The following is a 14,263-nucleotide window of genomic DNA, read 5'->3' on the forward strand; positions in this document are numbered from 1 at the left end:
TTTTTTGGTTGCAGCCGTCATTGTTGTTTGGCGGGTCAGGGCTGGGGATTTGAACCTGCCACCTTAGGTGTACATGGCTGGCGCCTTAGCCGGTTGAGCCACAGGCGCCGAGCCGAAAACTAAAATATTCTTGGGCAGTGCCTGTGACTTAGTGGGTAGGGCACTGGCCCCATATACCAGAGGGTGGTGGGTTCCAACCCAGCCCTGGCCAAACTGCAACAAAAAAATAGCCAGGTGTTATGGCGGGTGCCTGTAGTCCCAGCTACTCATGAGGCTAAGGTAAGAGAATCCCCTAAGCCCAAGAGTTGGAGGTTGCTGTGAGCTGTGATGCCATGGGTACTTTACCAAAGGCTATAAAGTAAGACTCTGTCTCAAAAAAAAAAAAAAAAAAACTAAACTAAAATATGCTGGCCAGAGTTGGTGGCTCATGCCTGTAATCCCAGCACTCTGGAAGGCCAAGGTGGGTTATCGCTTGAGCTCAGGAGTTTCAGACCAGCCTGAGCCAGAGCAGGACCCCATCTCTAAAACTAGCTGGGCATTGTGGCAGGAGCCTATAGTCCCTTGGGAGGCTGAGGCAAGAGAATCACGTGACCCTAAGAGTTTGATGTTGCTGTGAGCTGTGACACCATGGCACTCTCCTGAGGGCAACAAAGTGAAACTCTGTCTCAAAAAAAAACAACAAAAAACTAAAGACTAAAATATTCCACCAACTCTAAGAGTCAATTCCATTTCAGAGATACTAAGAGGAATAAATGGTGTGTCCTAGAATCAATGAGCTGTGTTTTTTGTACACACCACAGACCACGTATGCTCCATGTCCCCAGGAGAATGCAAGTGCCATGTGGACAGTTCTATATCTCTGCACAAAGTTTACATTTAGCAAATATTTGTCGTATGATGGTATGTTCTAATCATGCTTACACAAGACACACTCAGTGTAATTATTCCTTCTCAGTCCACACTGCTGCCAACAGTGACAGAAAAACTAAATGTTGTGAATTCAGGAATGCTGTGGCAGACTGCTAATGGTTCCAAAGCTTCCGTCCACTCCTCTCTTCTAGTAATGAACACAGCCTACATGTCCTACTTTCCTGCACACAGTGAGGCAATGGGAACAAAGCTCTGGCCAATGGGACAGGAACACCTGCTTACAGCTGACAGTCACCTCTGGGCCAGAACATAGCAGGCCTGGTGAGCCAGCACAGGATACACTGCTGAGAGAAAGCCCAGGTGGCAACAGGGCAAACCCATCAGAAAGAAGCTGGTCTCAAAAACAAGAGCACCTTTCATCTGGACCGTTCCACCAGAGACATAGCCTCATCCGCACCACTCTGTTCTTGCTGTGGTTTAGGTTATATCCTGATACAAAACTGAACACCTCGGATAGCGCCTGTGGCTCAGTGAGTAGGGTGCCAGCCCCATATACCGAGGGTGGTGGGTTCAAACCTAGCCCCAGCCAAACTGCAACAAAAAATATAGCCAGGCATTGTGGCAGGCACCTGTAGTCCCAGCTACTCGGGAGGTGAGGCAAGAGAATCACCTAAGCCCAAGAGCTGGAGGTTGCTGTGAGCTGTAAGGCCACGGCACTCTACCAAGGGCAACAAGGTGAGATTCTGTCTCTAAAAAAAGAGAAAAAAGGTGGCGCCTGTAGCTCAAAGGAGTAGGGCACTGGCCCCATATACCGGAGGTGGTGGGTTCAAACCTGGCTCCAGCCAAAAACCACACACACACACACACACACACACACACACAATTACAAATGAAAAAAAAAAAAAAGAATCACCTAGGCCCAGGAGTTGGAGGTTGCTGTGAGCTGTAATGCTACAGCACTCTACCAAGGGCAATAAAGTGAGACCCTGGGCTCGGCACCTGTAGCTCAAGCAGCTAAGGCTCCAGACACATACACCTCAGCTGGCGGGTTTAAATCCAGCCCAGGCCTGCCAAATAATGATGGCTGCAACCAAAAAAATAGCCGGGCGTTCTGGCAGGCGCCTGCAGTCCCAGCTACGTGGGAGGCTGAGGCAAGAGAATCACTTTAAGCCCAGGAGCTGGAGGTTGCTGTGAGCTGTGATGCCACAGCACTCTACCCAGGGTAACAGCTGGAGGCTCTGTCTCAAAAAAAAAAAAAATGAACACCTTGAAGTGGAGTGTCACCATAACAAAGATAGACAGCACGTGGCACTGGCTGAGTGCCAGGCAGCAAGGACCCTGACACTGGCAGGCCAATGCAAGGATCAGGCACAACCAGAGGCCACAGCACACCTACAGCCACACCCAGACTGGGGGAGTCTGAGGGGAAGAGGGGCCAAGGACTCCGCAGTGTTGGCTGCCCTGGCACTTCCACCAAAGAACAGAAAGTCCTCACTTAATCTCAGGAGGTTCTTGGAAATGGTGGTTTTTTACTTTAAGTGAAAGTGACACATAATGAAACCAATTTGGCCACAGGCTAATTTACCTCAGCAAGATTTAAGCTCCTACCACATATTTCTGCTCACAAAATCATCTGTGCCCTTGCCCACACCCCATCTGCCCATTTCTTCCTTTCACACTTACACGAGAAAACCCAACTCTGGCTGAAAGAGCTCTTCTCTGTCCTGTCTGCACTCCCATCCTGCCCTTGCCCCCATCATGCCTGCACCCCTATCCTGCCTGTGTTCTTGGACCAAGGCTTGGACCAGCCTCCTTCCCAGCCACACTGGGCCCCTGCTGTCCCTGGCATATGTGGGGCCTTTGCACTTCTGGTCTTTTGTCTGCAACTTTTTCCAGAGACATACCTCGCCTGGTCCCACATAGCCTCCAGGTGTCTGTGTTGCTTAGAGTCTTTCCTGGATCACCCTCTCAGTGACCCCAGCCCCACCTTCCCAACCCCTAACTCTGCTTTTTCTCCTGAAAAGCACTTCTCAATAAAGACCCAAACATTTCTAATTCTTAACACTGAAATAAACGTAAGGTACACACATTAAATAAAGATCAGCAGTGTTAGAATTTATCTGGAGGTTTTTCTAGACTTTACAGAAAACCCCCCACCAATAAATAAATGGTATATTAATAAAAACAAGTAAAGTAACTATTCATCCAGCTGTTGCCGTTCAGGACCCTGGGTGCCCACGTGGCCAGGCTGGCACCCACTGCAGGACGTGCTCACACACCTCCACACACTCAAGCACCCCAGCACACTTCAGACTTGCCACCTCACCAAAGGGATGTGGGTGAACCCACGCAGACTCGGGGAGCCTGTGCACTCTGCAGACGCACCCGGCCAGGACGAAGCGCTGTCCAAGAACCTGCCTTGCAAGACGAGCCCACCTGAAAGCAGAGGCTGAAGGGACACCTGCTCCGGCCCTGGGCAGCGCTTCTCCTTCACCCGCATGGTACCAGTGCCAAGTCTGAGAATGTACAAGGACTAAAAGGCTGCTGTCTCTTAAGAGCCACCCCCCCCCACCCAGGTTCCTGCTAGACTGATGATGCACCTTCCCCTCATACTGCCATCTCTGATAATGGCCAATAATGGGGGATTCTGCTAGTGTAAAGACCAGAGCCACCCCATGGACTCACTGGCTAGCAGCCCAAAGGACTGTTTTTGAGGGAATCACGCCATCTGCTAGGTGAAATGTGGGTGTACCCTACAGACGTGTACAGTTAGGATGGTTGAAGTAGCACTGTCGTCGTCACTCCAAATGCCCAACAGCAGAGAAGCACCACACTAGGGAACAGCCAGAAGAGCAAGTGGCTCCCACAGAGGAACACTGAGCAGAAGCCAGGAGATTCCATTCCACAAAGCTTAAGAACAGAACCTGGGGGAAGAAGCTGAATGTTGGTATCTTCAGGACACAGCTGTGGCTGGCGGGAGCACCAGGCTATGAGGACCCTCCAGGTCTGGGGCTAGTCACTTTGCCCAGTTGCTGGGTGCTCCACCCAGCTCCCCTCCAGTCTGGGAATTCTCACTAGGAATCCGTCTCGCCCAAGGTGGTGCCCTCTACTGGGGGAGGCCCACTCACAGTTATACAGCACTGCAAAACCATTTACCCCCCCAGCTTAGCAGCTTGAAACATGATCTGTTAGTGTGCAGTTCTGCGGGTCTGTATGGCTGGGACCTCTGCTCACAGCCGCAGGAGTCACCAACTTCTGGGTGTTACCAACAGCACTGCCTTTCCAATCACAAGTACAGGTACTGAGTGTTTTCATTTAGACTCTGGGGGGAATCCACCTCAGAGCCAACTCAGATTTCTGGCAGACTCCAGTCATAAGGCTGAGGTGCTGGTCACTTGCTGGCTGTCAGCGGAACTGCTCCTGGAGGCCACGTGCATCAAGGCAGGGACAGAACATCCAATCTCTCACACTTCCAGTTGCGGGTATATGTTCCCCGCTAGCTGAGAAAACTTGCCTTCAAGTGCTTGTGTGACCAGGCAGGCCCACCTGGACAACCTCTCCATCTTAAGTCACTGCTTTGGAACCTGCAAAGCTCTTCATCGCTGGACTCAGCTGAATGAACAAGTAACTGGGAAGAGGTATGTGCACACTAGTGGCCAGGGCTCTAAGGCACATGAGGAACTCTGCCCCTGCACCAGTCAGTCCTTGGCTGACAACAAGAATCCAGACTTAATGTAGTATTTGGGGCACCCCAGACTGCTCCCATATAAGATGCAAACTTAGTCTATAAAGGCTGCAGGTGATCTGACTGCTCCACCAACCAGCCCTTCCTCATCTCTCCTGGTCTGAGCCTCCCTATTCCCTGAGATACAACAATATTGAAATTAGCCCAATTAACAACCCTATGATGGACTCTAAGTGTTCAAGTGAAAGCAAGAGTCATGTGTCTCTCACTTTAAGTCAACATCTAGAAATGATTAAGCTCAGCGAGGAAGGCAGGTTGGAAACTGAGACAGGCTAAAAGCTGGGCCTCTGTACCAGTTAGCCAAGTTGTGAAAGGGAAGGAAAAATTCTTGAAGGAAGTTAAAAGTGCTATTCCTGTGAATGCACAAGTAACAGTGAAACAGTCTGAGTGGTCTGGACAGATCAAACCAGCCACGACATTCCTTTAGCACAGAGGCTAACCCAGGGTGATGCCCTCTCTTCAATTCTGTAAAGGCTGAGAGAGGTGAGGAAGCTGCGGAAGTTTGAAGCTGCAGAGGTTGGTTCATGAGGTCCAAGGAGAAAAGCCATCTCCATAACATAAAAGTGCAAGACGGAGCAGCAGGTGCTGATGGAGAAGATACAGCGGGTTACCCGGAAGGTCTAGGTGATCTCAGTAATAATAATACAGGCTTTCAGTATTATTCCTTCTACTAGAAGGAGGTGCCATCAAGGACTTTTGTAGCAAAAGTCAAGTCAATGCCTGGCTTCAAAAGTTTAAGACAAGCTGAATCTCTCATCAGGGGCTAATGTGACTTTACATTAAAGCCATTGTCTCCATCTGTTCTACAAGTGGAACAAAGCCTAGATGACAACACATCTATTTACAGCATTGTTTACTGTGATTTTAAGTCCACTGATGAGACCTACTGCTCAGAATAAAGATCGCTTTCCAAATACAATTACACTGGCAATGTAGCTGGTCACCCAAGAGCTCTGATGGAGAGGTACAAGATTATGTTGTCTTCTTGCCTAACACAGTGTCCACTCTGCAGCCCATGGATCAAGAAGTTTTTTTTTGTTTTTTTGAAACAGAGTCTCACTATGTTGCTCTGGGTGGAGTGCCAGAGCAACATAGCTCACAGCAACCTCAAACTGTTGGGCTTAAGGGATTCTCTTGCCTCAGCCTTCCAAGTAGCTGGCACTACACTCGCCTGCCACAATACTCGGCTATTTTTTGTTGCAGTTGTCCCTGTTTAGCTAGCCCAGACTGGGTTTGAATCCGCCAGCCATACTGTATGTGGCCAGCACCCTAATCACTGAACTACAAGCGCCGAGCCAAGAAGTCATTTTGATATTCAAGTCTTAGCGCTTAAGAAACACATTCTGTTGGCTCAGCACCTGTAGCTCAGCAGCTAGGGCACCAGCTACATACACCAGAGCTGGCAGGTTCGAACCCAGCCCGGGCCTGCCAATGACAACTACAACCAAAAAATAGCCAGGCATTATGGTGGGTGCCTGCAGTTCCAGCTACTTGGGAGGCTGAGGCAAGAGATTTGCTTAAGCCTAAGAGTTTGAGGTTGCTGTGAGCTGTGATGCCATGACAGTCTACCAAGGGTGGCAAAGTGAGACTCTGTCTCAAAAAAAAAAAAATTTTGTGGCTGGGCACAGTGGCTCATGCCTGTAACCTACCCTAGCACTCTGGGAGGCCAAGCCAGGTGGATCATCTGAGGTCAAGAGTTAGAAACCAGCCCGAGCAGAGCAAGACCTCGTCTCTAGAGGCCACGCCTGTGGTTTAGTGAGTAGGACACCAGTTCCATATACCAAGGGTGGTGGGTTCAAACCCAGCCCCAGCCAAACTGCAACAAAAAATAGCTGGGCATTGTGATGGGCGCCTGTAGTCCAAGCTACTCGGGAGGCTGAGACAAGAGAATCGCCTAAGCCCAAGAGCTGGAGGTTGCTGTGAGCTGTGACGCCACGGCACTCTACAGAAGACAACAAAGCAAGACCTCTGTCTCTAAGACAAAAAAAAAAGACTCCATCTCTACTCAACACAAAAAACTAGCCAGGCATTGTGGCAGTTGCCTGTAGTCCCAGCTACCTGAGAGACTGAAACAAGAGGATCTCTTGAGCCCAAGAATTTGAGGTTGCTGTGAACTATGATGCCATGTCACCCTACCAAAGGTTACTAAATGAGACTCTCTCAAAAAGAAAGAAATATATTTTGTAAGGCTGCAGCTGCCAAAGTGATTCTTCTGATGGATCTGGGCAAAGCAAATTGAAAACCTGGAAAGGAGTCACCATTCTAGATGCCTCCAAGAACATTTATGATTCATTGGTCACAGTCAAAATATCTACATTAACAGGAGTTTGGAAGTTGATTCCAATCATCATGGACTTGGAGAGGCTAAAGCCCTCTGTGTGGTGGAAAGAGCAAAAGAACCAGAATTAGAAGTGTGGCCTGAAGATAGGACTGAATTGCTACAATCGCACAATCAAATTTGAAAGGGTGAGGAACTGCTTCTCATGGATAACAAAGAGTGGTTTCTTGAGATAGAATTTACTTCTGGTGAAGATACTGTGAACACAGTTGAAATAACAACAAAGGATTTAGGATATTACACTAACTTAGTTGATAAAGCAGCATCAGGGTTTGAGGGGACTGACTCCAATTTTAAACGTTCTACTATGGGTAAAATGTTATCAAACCATATCACACACTACAGAGAAATCGTTCATGAGAGGAAGAGCCAATCAACGCAGTCAACTCTGCTGTCTTTTTTAAAGAACATTCCCACAGCCACCCCAACCTTCATCAACCATCATCCTGACCAATCAGCAGTCAAACATTTAGGTAAGATCCTCCATCAGCAAGAAATGACAAAGGATCAGATGACTGCTAGCATTTTTCAGCAACAAAGTACTTTTAAATTAAGGTATGTGCATTTTTTTTTTTTTTTTTGAGACAGAGCCTCAAACTATCCCCCTGGGTAGAGTGCTATGGCATCACAGCTCACAGCAACCTCCAACTCCTGGGCTAAAGCGAGTCTCCTGCCTTCGCCTCCCAAGTAGCTGGGACCACAGGCGCCCACCACAACGCCCAGCTATTTTTTGGTTGCAGCCGTCATTGTTGTTTTGGCGGGCCTGGGCTGGATTCGAACTCGCCACCTTAGGTGTATGTGGCTGGCACCTTAACCACTTGAGCCACAAGCGCCTAGCCAGGTATGTGCATTTTTAAAGATATAATGCTATTATTGTACACTTAATAAACTACAGTGTAACATAAACATAATTTTTATATGCCCTGGGAAACCAAAAAGTTCATGTGACTCATTTTATTGTGATATTCACTTTATTTTGCTGATAACCTGCGTATCTCCCAGGTGTGCCTGTACATCCCATATGTGGGATGAAGAATCTTCCTGATGGGCACCGTCCCCATATAGCGTAGCACGTTCAAACCCGGCCCTAGCCCAGCTGCAACAAAAAAATAGCTGGGTGTTATAGAGCACCTGTAGTCCCAGCTACTAGGGAGGCTGAGGCAAGAGAATTGCCTAAGCCCAAGAGCAAGAGGCTTACTGTGAGCTGTGACACCATGGCACTCTACCAGGACAACAAAGTAAGACTCTTATCTCTAAAAAAATTTTAAAAAGAATCTTCCTGAAATTTGAGGGCAGATCTGCCATTATTCCTTTTTTTTTCAATTTTTTTTTTTGGAGACAGAGTCTGTCTCACTTTGTTGCCCGTAGTAGAGCACCATGGCCCATGGCATCACTGCTCACAGCAACCTCTAACTGTTGGCTTCCAGTGATCTTCTTGCCTCAGCCTCCCAAGTAGCTAGGACTACAGGTGCCCTCCACAACGCCCAGCTAATTTTTCTATATTTAGTAGAGACAGGGTCTTACTGTTGCTCAGGCTGGTCTCAAACTCCAGAGCTCAGGTGACCCACCCTCCTCAGCCTCCCAGAGTGCTAGGATCACAGGCATTGAGCAACCACACTCAGCCTTCCTTCTACCTTCTAATGTTAGAAACTCCACCAAATTACTAATGGCTGCCCAGCAAATGACATTTCCTAGTCTCTGCTTATGTTAGCTGTGACCCTGTGACCCAGATCTAGCCAAGGAGGCAAGAGGGGGTATGATGTATGTGTGCTGTCCACTCCCTCCACTCTATGGGCAGAGCAGTCAGAGTCCTGCAGGGCCACCTCCCTGCCTGAAGCCACCACCTACTTGTGAGAGGGAGTGAGAAAAATCAAGTTTCTTGTTTGAAACACTGTATTTGAATGTTACAGCAACTTTAACCTATGTCTTAAATAACACACATGTACAACCTGAATATTCAGATGCAAGACTCCCAGTGATGATAAAGAAATTCACACACATACCAGTAACTGACAAGAATGAGAAGCAGAGTGTCAGCCCAAGGAGGCATTTCTATCCCTAGGAGATTTTCTTGCAAAATTAGCGTGTCAGTCCTTCTCCCTCCAGTGGTTCACTGCATGCTACCCCGCTGGCCCATAAGTGACACTTCCAATCACTTACTGACGGTGTTCACTGAAAATGTTTCAGTTAAATGTCCATGACCAAGTTTTTATATTTTTTTCCTGCTGAAAAATTACTATTAGTTTTTCATTTTTTTTAAATAAAAATACATGAGCCCACCAAATTTTCAGTTAACCTTTTTTTTTTTTTCTGGTCTGTTTTTGCTCAATAGTTTATGAAATCAGAACCATACTATTCAGTTTTAATATCCTGCTTTACTTTAATAAATTCTTCTTAATTCTTAGTGATTAAAAACGTAAGTTACATATTATAAAAATATTTCAAATAATTAAGAAATACAAACATATAGACAACGAAAAATCTCTGGTAATTCAACAGAAAACCACTATTAGCTGTTTATACATATACTCATCCATCTGGACCAGGGGTCCTCAAACTTTTTAAATAGGGGGCCAGTTCACTGTCCCTCAGACCATTGGAGGACCGGACTGCGGGCCCAGGACAAGTCGGCTGCTAAGCAGGACAGACAGCGGCGGCAAAAACACCCGGAGGGCCGGATAAATGTCCTAGGCAGGCCGCATGTGGCCCATTGGCGGTAGTTTGAGGACGCCTGATCTGGACTTTTGCTTCAACAAAATACAATTATCTGTGCAGTTATGTGCACACACATACACGGTTATCCACGTATATGCACACAGGCTTTTCAAATGGGATCACACTGGACCTATGCAGCCGCCACTCCCCCATCTCCTGACATTCTTCAAGCTCACACATACACATGTGCCTGGCTCCCCAGGTGGCATCCCTGTCATAGCCAATGACACACTCCCAGGGATGTACCAAGTCCCTCCTCTGAACCCCAGCTAGGAGGGAGGGAATGTTCATCCCTAGGCCTCTGGTTTCCTAGGGGAGAATTTTCCCTCAAGTGTTCTGGCTTCTTGCTCAACCTTTTCTCCTGCCCCAAAAGGTGGTGTGTGTGAATAGAATGAAATGCTTGGGAAAAGGAGGCATCTGAGCCTGCTCTCCCCTACCCTCTCCAGAACCTGCTAATTCCAGGGGCTCCCATTCCACTTTGCTCCCCCAGCCAGAGCTTTTAAGCAGGGCAGCCTCTGAGGAGAGGCTGTACCATCAGGGCTGCCTGTGAGTAGGCAGCAACATCTCAATGGCATTCAGTCTGCGAAGTCCGACGTTGCGCCAATCTAGCCTTTGGCCAGTGGGAAGGTGACCATTTGCTCTTCCCAAACCTTGCTCCTCTGCCTTGACTGGCTCAGAACTCAAGCGAGGAGGAGTCACTGCTGATCAGGCCCCCTGACGGACTCTCCAAACCTCAGGAGGTAGGCGTTATCCTACCATTTACTCCGTTCTACAGAAGGAACAGGGACAAAAGTGACAGCAAATTACCCAAGGTCACTACTCCTGTGAGGGGCGGAGCTGAGATTCAACTCTGGGTTTGTCTGCCTCAGAGCCCATTTACCCACCATGGAAGACTGTTCCCTTTGTAAAAGTGACGTCACTTTGAGTGACGTCACTTTTACAGAACATTTTGCTTAGAGATCATCTGCGATTAGCATTAAGAAAGTAAGCTTATATTCTAAGCCTTGCCATTTTTCTTAACTAAAAATAATGGGGATGGAAATTTTGGTTTCTTTGTTTTGGAAGTCAGTGACACATTCTAGTTTTCCGGTCCTAGAACTCTTGGCCTTAAGGGTTACTCCCACCTCAGCCTCCCAAAGTGCTGGGATTACGCGTGTGAGCCACCACACTTGGCCTGATTTTAACTTTTAAAATGACTGTTACACTACCTAGAAACAAGCCTGTATTTGTTTATGAGACCATATTATATGGTGGTGGAAAAGAAAAGCTCTGTTTTTTAGAGGGAACAACTTTAAAAATATTTAAATGGCTGAGTTTAGTTGGTGAAGTTAAAAATTAAACTTATCAATTTTAACAGTGCTGTTACATTTGAAATAAACGTATGTGATGTTTTGGTAAAAAACAAATTTAAAAAATAAAAATAAATGTATCTTGCTTTGAAGAAGCATGTATCTTCTTTTTTTTTTTGAGACAGAGCCCCAAGCCTTCCTTCTGGGTAGAGTGCCATGACATCACAGCTCACAGCAACCTCCAACTCCTGGGCTCAAGAGAGTCTCCTGCCTCCGCCTCCCAAGTAGCTGGGACCACAGGCGCCCGCCACAACGCCCAGCTATTTTTTTTTTTTGGTTGCAGCCATCATTGTTTTTTTTAGTGTGCCCAGGCTGGATTCAAACCCGCCACCTTAGGTGTATGTGCCTGGCGCCTTAGCCACTTGAGCCACAGGCACTGAGCCAAGAAGCATGTGTCTTAAAACAGCAAACTTCAGTTTCTGCTTGGCTCCTTTTTCTTCTATGAATTTAAGTAAAAATAAACTGATACCCTTTCATTTAAGGAACTGAAATGAAATGAACCGAAGTAAATACAGGCCAGACTGTGACTCTATAATATACTGTGATAACATGGACCCCTCCCTTGTTATGACATGCAGAATTTGCTGGATAAAACATTGCCTGAAATTATCTAAAAACACAGCTAAAGCTGTGTGTCAGCAGCAGTGACACTGGCTAGTGCACAGGGGTGTCTGATGCACCACGAGAAACTCAGCTTCCCCAACGGCACTGGTCAAGGGACATTCCTGCCTTGTGCTCTCACTGTTTGTCATTTATGGCCTAAACAAAGGAATAGGAAAGTCTGCTGAGCTTTACAAGATTAAGAAGCAGAGCAAGAGGGCACCTGAATGTGAGACACGGACTAGAGTACCACAAGCTCACTGCAGTCATCTACCATGTTTCCCCGAAAATAAGACCTACCCAAAAGATAAGCCCTAGTAGGATTTCTACACATTTGTTAAATATAAGCCCTACCCCGATAATAAGACCTAGTGATGGGGATGGCTATGCAGTGTATCTGCATTTTGGCCCAGAGACATCCCCTGAAAATAAGCCCTAGTGTGTCTTCTTGAGAAAAAATAAATATAAGACAGTGTCTTGTTTTGGGGGAAACACAGTAGTGGGTGCCTGCTGTGTGCCACACACTAGGCAAGGCATGACTCCGGTCTTCTTAATGCTCCTCATGATCACCTGTGAGGTTCAGGGAGGTGACAAGCTTAAGGTCAAACAGAGAAGGGTAGCCTGTGGCTAAATGCCCTCCCAGGCCATTAGCTTCTGCTTACAGCATGCTGCTCTCAGGGCTCTGCCCAAGGACACCAACAAGCCCAGTGTCCTCTCACTTGTCATTTTCCCTGACCCTGAGGCAGTACTGACAAGCTTCACAGCTCCTTGAGCTGCTTCATACCAACTGCTTGAGTTTATAACCTGCATTCTGTTAAAGACTCCCGGGAAACCTCTGGCATGCTACTCGGGCCCTGGGGATCCCTTCACCATGAGGTAGCTGGTGTACAAGGGTTAGACCAGCCTGACATCAGCACAGAGCCCGCCACTGGGATTAACAAAGACTTGTAGGGCAAAGAGAACTTTCAGAAGAAAGCCAGAAAGATGTAGCCAAAACACCTCTCTCTATCTGGTATTTCTCTTTCAGGTCCAAGTCTTGCAGTTAATTCTGTTTATCACATTTCCCCCTTCACCTCTAACCCCAAAAAGCACGTAAGATGCCAGCGCTGCACAGCCTCCAGCGCAAAGACACCCTTCAGTAAAAGCAAGTACGGTTAAAGCAAAACAGTAGTAAAGCCTCCACCTGTACCTATCACCCCCTAAAAATACCTGGGGAAGCCCATCTAAGTGGCTTAGGAGGCTTAAAAATTGTGACGTAGCAATTTAAACTAGAGGCTCTGAGGCTTGGATGTGTAATCCCTGGGAAAAAGGGCTGGAGGCAATGGGAAAAGGAAAACGAGGGAACGGGAAGACGCCGGGCTCGGGCACTAGATGAGCTCCCTGGAGGGAGCCGCCGCGGGCCACAGGCCGCGGGCCACGGGCCGGAGATGCTGCCTCACGGGGGCGGCCGGGGCTGCTGCAAGGAGACCAGCTCACCGAGGCCCATCAGAGCCCGGCCGCTGTCCGCCGACACCCGCCCGGCCCTCTCGGCAGACTCTGCCCCAGCTGAGGCCAGGTCGCTGAGCCCGCCCCCGCCCGCGGCCCTAAACGCGCCACTCACCCGGCGCCCCGCAGCGAGAAGACCGCGCGGGCCCGACGCCGGAGGGGACAGCTGGACCGCAGCCCCGGGCCCGCAGGCCGGCCGACAAAGCCCGCACGGCTGCCCGCACGCCGCGGCCGGAAGTCGCCCGAGGCTCCGCCCGAGGAACTTCCGGTGGCGCTCTAGCAGCGCCGGGGGGGCAGCTCCCTTCTCGGTGGTGCGGGGTTCCGGCCGAGCCCGGCGCTGGGTGCGGGAGAAACTCGGGCTTTCGGCTGCCGGGGCCCGGCTCTGCAGACTAGGGGTACGCGACCGGGCAAGCGGGGCTCGGCCGCTCTGGGCTGGTTGTCAGCGGTCTGGCCCGACCGAAGCCCGAGACTGGCCTCCCCGATACTAGATGGGTCTTTAAACTTCTCTGCAGCTCTGAAAGCGCGGGAGAACCGCACGCCTTTTTGCGTGCTTTTCACCTAACGTGTAAACAGATGCAAAATTTTTCGTTGCCAGTGAACTGTAAATCCAGATACTCGAGAACAAAAGCATGTCATTACTCCTGAGAAATGCAGACGTCTCCGCGCTGCGCTGATCGGGCTCAGATGCGGGCGCTTAAAGCGGCTACGGGATGACCACGGCCGGGCGCCGGACCATTTACAAGAAAGCGCCGCGGTAGTGAATTGTAGGTGTTGTTTACACCTCTGGAGTGGCGCTCTGGGCGTTTGGGGATGTCGGCAGAAAGCTGGGCGTCTGTCTCCCAGTACCTGTGGGAGGATGGAGTCTAACTTGGTCATTGGCCTAGCACAGCCTGCCCCGCGTCAAGCTGACCAAGTCTTAGTAATTTTCCCCCAGAGCCGCCTGCCTCTTCTCTCCCCTCCGACTGCCTCATTCTCCCTGTAAACTGAAACTGCCTCCTCTGCACAAATCGGAATGAACCTCAGCCCTTTCCCTACTGTCAGAAGTTACTGAATAAAACCTGGTTTCACTTTTTTTTTTTTTTTGGAGACAGAGTCTCAAGCTGTCACCCTGGGTAGAGTACTGTGGCATCATAGCTCACAGCAACCTCCAACTCCTGGGCT

The 14,263-nt window shown here is 48.8% G+C and overlaps 1 protein-coding gene across 2 annotated transcripts in view; it reads right to left on the reverse strand.

Moving 5' to 3' along the window:
• ZNF623 (zinc finger protein 623) overlaps positions 1-13,311 on the reverse strand; it is a 19,269-nt gene extending 5,958 nt beyond the window's left edge. The window contains exons 1-2 of one of the 2 annotated variants that reach the window (XR_002771212.1): positions 13,218-13,311; positions 9,644-10,437 (exon numbers count right to left, since the gene is read on the reverse strand). The gene's annotated coding sequence lies outside the window, so the exon portion shown is untranslated. Of the gene's footprint in view, positions 1-9,643; positions 10,438-13,217 lie in introns of those variants that run through there. The other variant, XM_003802346.3, reaches the window with a different exon arrangement.
• Between the last annotated feature and the right edge of the window lie 952 nt (positions 13,312-14,263).

Source organism: Otolemur garnettii, unplaced genomic scaffold, assembly GCF_000181295.1.
Source record: "Otolemur garnettii isolate 467f Iridium unplaced genomic scaffold, OtoGar3 scaffold00245, whole genome shotgun sequence".
Classification (NCBI taxonomy): domain Eukaryota; kingdom Metazoa; phylum Chordata; class Mammalia; order Primates; family Galagidae; genus Otolemur; species Otolemur garnettii.